The sequence below is a fragment of the Danio aesculapii genome, chromosome 4 (genome assembly GCF_903798145.1).
Source record: "Danio aesculapii chromosome 4, fDanAes4.1, whole genome shotgun sequence".
NCBI classification, from domain to species: domain Eukaryota; kingdom Metazoa; phylum Chordata; class Actinopteri; order Cypriniformes; family Danionidae; genus Danio; species Danio aesculapii.
Genome location: NC_079438.1, coordinates 11,861,813 through 11,867,812, shown reverse-complemented (window position 1 = coordinate 11,867,812; position 6,000 = coordinate 11,861,813). Strand labels below are relative to the sequence as shown.

The window sequence follows — 6,000 nt, the reverse complement described above, 5'->3', positions numbered from 1 at the left end:
GTGTCCAAACGCAGAGAAAAACTCCTGCTGAAGCGACTGATCTCCACACTGTTATAAAGATGGCGTTTATTAAAGAGGAGAGTGAAGATGTGAAGATTGAAGAAACATTCAGAGTCAAACAGGAAGATCTGCAGGAACAAACAGGTTGGTTTTCATTCTCAAAGACCAACTCAGTCAATTGATCCTCATTCAGATATATTTTAATAATAAGAATACTAAATTAAATCCATCTTGCAGTCCTGAGTCTGCTGCCTAGTTCTCCTAAATGCACATTAGCACTCATTGAAAGACAGGAATCAGTTTCTTTTTTGTTACTTGTTCCCATGTCTTTAGTCATTACTTTATGTATTATTAGTCTCCCATTTTCTCTACCTTCTTAAGGTTATTGCTTTTCCTGTTGTCCTACTGTTTGTAAAGCATCCTTGAGCACTGGTGCTATAAAAAAACAGTAAAAACATTCATTCATTTTTGGCTTAGTCCCTTTATTAATCCGGGGTCACCACAGCGGAAAGGACTGCCAACTTATCCAGCACATATTTTACGCAGCGGATGCCAGCCACAACCCATTTCTGGAAAACAGCCATACATTACGGACAATTTAGCCTACCCAATTCACCTGTACCACATGTCTTTGGACTGGGGGATGCAGGGAGAACATGCAAACTCCACACAGAAACACCAATTGACCCAGCCGAGGCTCGAACCAGCAACCTTCTTGCTATAAGGCGACAGCACTACCTACTGCGCCACTGCATCACCTTAAATAAAAACATTAAATTTAAAAAAGTTTAACTGCGCTGACGATATTTGACCTACAGTATTCTCATAGAAGATATCTGCTATTACAGTGATGGTGTTGGCTTAGTACTTTCCATTTGCATATGTCACGTTGATCACAATTCCCTTTTTTTCATCAACTTCTTTATGGGTTTAAACTTGTTTTTAGTAGCTGTTACTAGTTCTCACAGATAGTATCTAAGTTGGAATTACATCATTATTATAATTACCCAGGCTATTGAATTTAAACAGGGTTTCCACCTCTGAAAGAATATAGTGGACTCAGACACTACTCCAAACGAATCGACGCTGTTTGTCAGCCTTTATTAGGCACATAAACACAGTTATACTCTCAATAAAATAAAATCCATGTTAGTGTGTCAAAATACGTGGATGCCCCCAATATTAAATATGCTGAATGAAATGGACACTAAAATAATTAATTATTATTAAACATTGTACAGTATTCTAATCTATATGATGTTGCTGTGGGACGACAAGAGATAAAACAAACACATTATAGTGGAACAATAACGTTTAGCATTGAACTGACTACAACTGGCCAACAAACTAGTCTAAAAATGACTTTTACTGCTTAAGAAATGGATTACAGCATGCTGATGATATGTAAACATTTGACTTGTTTTTTTAAAGAATGAATTTTTAGATCCTAAAAACAAATGCTGCTTAGGCATGGGATGCTAACCGCTTTCAAGGTATAAAACCACTGAAATGTTCTGCTATACCGTTCCTACAGTATACATGTAAAAAAAAATTTATGTTTTAAGTTTTTCAGGACAACAGTATCTCCAGCAGAAAATATATCCAAAGATGCTGTTTTAAATCATAAACAAATCTGTGTTTTTGAAACAAATGAAGACAGCAGAAGTGAATGATTCATTTGAATTATTCAGCCTGACATTTACTGCTTCAAAATACTTTTAAAAGTTTCTCAAAAAAAAAAAAAAAAAAAAAGATTGTGTTCAAAGGGAATTGTTTTGTTTAGTATATATATATATATATATATATATATATATATATATATATATATATATATATATATATATATATATATATATATATATATATATATATATATTTTAAGCAGTAATCACAATACAGTGAAACTCTGATATTTTTATTCAAGGTTATCATACCGTCAGAATCTCACGCCTGTTTCACACCACAAGCGAAAGCAGTACGTGAGCAGAGCGTGTGCTCGGCGCGTATGGAGAGCAGAAGCAGCATGCAGGCGTTTGCCTTTCACACAAGCTGCGTCTGCAGAGATCAATCTATCTCTGTCTATTCTATCTAGTTACATATCTCTCTCTATATACAAATATACTTTTAAAAAAACTTTTCATCTGCATTCATTGGGTAAAACTGCTACTTTTTACTGTCATTCAGTGTGTTTTGGTCATTATCAATGAACTGTCACTTTAACTGAGCGTGAGCAGCGCAGCAAAAATAGACCCAGCGCCGAAACTATCACGGCACTGCTGCTTCAGCAACGCTCATGCCTCACACTGACGCGCTGCTGCTGCGTGCGGTATGAAAGCTCTAATCTGTTAACATGGACGCCGAAAAAAACACGCGCTGCTGACGCTTGCGGTGTGAAACAGGCTTTATACTGGCCCATGCCTAATGCTGCTTGATGTAACAAAGTCATATTTTCTAATTTTATTGTGTTTCTTTGTATGTATAGTCATGAACACACTTGTTTGTAGAGCAAATGGCTGTTTATTAGTCCTGATCATTTCGCCAATAGGCAACTAAAGTTCTAAAATAATAGCATATGAGATCACGGGCCTGTTTCAGTAAGGAGGTTCAACTAACTCTGATTTTAAACTTGAACTCTGAGTTGATTTACAGAGAGATTAAAAACAGAGTTTTGGGTTTCAGCAGGGGCGTAGCAGACATTTTAAAAGTGGGGGGGACGGCTGTATGAGATCATACGTTCATATAATTATTAGTCACCTGTTTCTAAATGGTCTGTCTCTAAAAGTGAGGGGGACGTATCCCCCCCTCCGGTTGCTACGCCTCTGGGTTTCAGAAAAGCTGATCAGAGTTGAGTAGACCAACTCAAAGTTAAGTGCACACACCGCGACTCTAAAAAGGCATTATCAATGGAGCACAGATAATACGAGTGACCATGGCAACATCTGAAAAAAGAGATCAGCATTTCTGTCTCCAGCTGAACTTGATGTGCTCATGCAGAGTTATAGCAAATATGAGCATATATTTAAAAAAGCAACACCACTGCATCAGTGAAACAAAGACAGTTAGCGTGAAAACACAGCTGCTCAAGTTAATGTGTAAGTATACATCTAAAGTATTTAAATATTTAAGTATATGAAAAAAAGTAATGTAATGTCTGACATTTATAGAATTTTTACACACGTTCCCACTTTTATCCACATTGATCAGTTTTAATAGATTTAAAAGTGCACTTGTGTGTCTGCCTCTATTATTGATCAAGTTATATAGGTTAATATGACATTTATAATGTAAGCAGAACTAAAAAAAATTTAGAACGAATAATAATCCCATTAATTTAGTAACAGTACATGTTAAAGGACAGTGAATTTAAGCAAAATATTTATTTAAAAAGGACAAGCCATTCTCATACGTGACTTACATTTGTTCTTTGTGTGACTGAAATGTAGTCAATGGTTGTGTTTCCATCCAAAAATATAAATTAAATTTATGTGCAAAACTGGAATACCGCATAAAAGATGTGCGAATAAATCAGCGTTTCCATCCAACAAATCAAAGAGAACAAAATCATCACTTCCTGATTAACTGGTGCCAAATATCAACATTAAAAACAGAATTTACTGCGGTAGAAGAAGCTGCGTCAATTAATAAATGTACTTGCGCATCAGAAGACAATGTTGACACACAATGAACACGTGAGGGTGTTTGAAGCCATGAGACGTGGAGAACAGACTCTCTTGACACTCTAAACATCATTAATAATATACATTAATACTAAAAGGGTTAAAGCGTTTTAGAATGACCAACACAACATTTCCGATGTTCTGCAGTGCGCTCAGCCTGCTGGATTGTCTATTCACATTTTTATCCTCATATGATTTCTTATAATAAACCTTTTTTAATGCACCTACTGTAATTTGTTCAGTAAAAGTGTTTCCATTGTAGTTTAGGCGCATCGATTCTATCGAATAAAAGTTTATCCTGCTCAGTTTTGCGCATTTTTTATGCGTATTTTTAAAAAGTTACAGTATGCATCATGATGTTTCTATCAATCGTTTTGTATGCACAAATCCAAAATGAGCGTTAAAATAGGTGGGTGGAAAGGTAAGGCTATGGCAAGAAATACTGCTTTGTCTTTAAAAAAAGGGGAGGAGACCAACAGAAACTCAGAGTTTAGAGCATAAAACCTGCTCCTGACCAGGTTAGGTTCACAGAGTAAGTTACCACGGTAACTGACTCTGAGTTAAAGTTACCTCTCTTTCAGAAACAGGCTTAACTTACCCTGCTTTCTCCAGTTTGACAAACCTGCCATTTTGAAATGGAAAACCCAGAGTTTCTCTCATTTCAGGGTTAAAATGCTCTTAGTTTTCAATTAACCTCCTTTCTAAAACGGGCTACTGGTCACTGCTATGACATGATTGACAATTGTTGCCGTTTGTCATTGTACTCTAGTTATCCTGAGAGCTCATGCTCAGTAATCTTAGGGCTTTTCACACTTCAAATTGTTAACCCTGGGTCATTCTAACCCTGGATAAACAAAATCCTGGGTTATCTGTAATCATGTTCCACACTGCTCATGCTATACCTGGGGTTAAAAAATAATCCTGGGTGTTCATTAACAGAAGTTTCACATTTGCAAACCCCTGGGTTAACATTATTATTTGTATATTTACGTTGTCACTGTCCCTGATTGGACAAACAGCAGGTCACCTTTTTAAATGGCATTTCTGCATCTTGTCGGGTATATAATTTTCACCACGTCAGTCTTCAGCTAAGCCTCAAGACATGCACAAAGCCAAGAAATCAAATACAAAAGTACAAATGAATGAAAACAAGTAGCAAAGTATGTCATCTTGCCATCTCCTCGTAATTTCAGTTTATAGCAAACAGGGAATTAAGCATTTGCAAAAGTTCATTCATTCATTTTCTTTCAGCTTAGTCCATTCATCAGGGGTCACCACAGCGGAATAAACCACTAACTTATTCAGCATATGTTTTAAACAGCACATGCCCAAGTTTTTCGCAAACAAGACCTTGAGATCTACATAAGAATCCACACTGCAGAGAAACCTTACAGATGCACAGAGTGTGGTAAAAGTTTCATTTGTAAAAACGCACTCTATTACCACATGATAAGTCATGCCGGAGAGAAGTCGTTTGCATGTCCTCAGTGTGGAAAGAGCTTCACAACCAAAGCTAGCCTCATGAATCACATGAGTGGTCACAATGGAACCATAGTGTTCGCATGTAATCAGTGTGGAAAGACTCTCACACGCTCAGACTTCATTAACCAACACATGAAGGCTCACTCAGGTCAGGATCGTTTTAGATGCAGTGAGTGTGGAAAGGACTTTAAACATAAAAGAAGCCTCAGCACTCACCTGAAGCTTTACAATGGAGAGCAGAGTCCTCAAAATTGAAGCCTTGTCTACACAAACATGGGTATAATCAAAACAGCAGCTTTTTCATGAAGTTAGGCTGTTCATTGACATGAGGTTTATTTATAAACTACTTTCGAGAGGATCACATGCTTATGATTGTCCATGGCTGGTCCTGCATTAGCTAACACATGATTCACCAATAAGATGATTCCTACCTCACTATAAATAACCAGAGTTTCTTACCTCAGTAATCTTTGTCTTGAGAAATTTCCCTCCCACCCCTACTCCCCCTTCTTTCTAGATTGGGCAACACGGTGGCCCAGTCGTTAGCAATGCTGCCTCAAAGCAAGAATGTCACAGGTTAAAATTAGCAGAACCGGTTGACATATTGTGTGGAGATTTCTCGTTCACTCTGTGCTTGTGTAGGTTTCCCCCGGGTTCCTCCCACAGTCAAAAAACATGTGACCTAAGTAAACTAAACATTCTAAATTGGCACCATAGTCAAGCTCTTAGTAAGCCATACAGCTCTCTTTAGCCATCTCTATATCTGTCATTGGAACAGAAACGAGTCGGGGGAGTTTATCAAGATCTACCTGAGCTCAAACTCCCCTAATGCCCTACTTAC

At 37.3% G+C, this 6,000-nt stretch overlaps 1 pseudogene; it reads left to right on the top strand.

Annotated features, from left to right (window-relative positions):
- The window catches only part of LOC130222059 (oocyte zinc finger protein XlCOF6-like), a 167,618-nt pseudogene continuing 161,618 nt past the window's right edge, over positions 1–6,000 (top strand).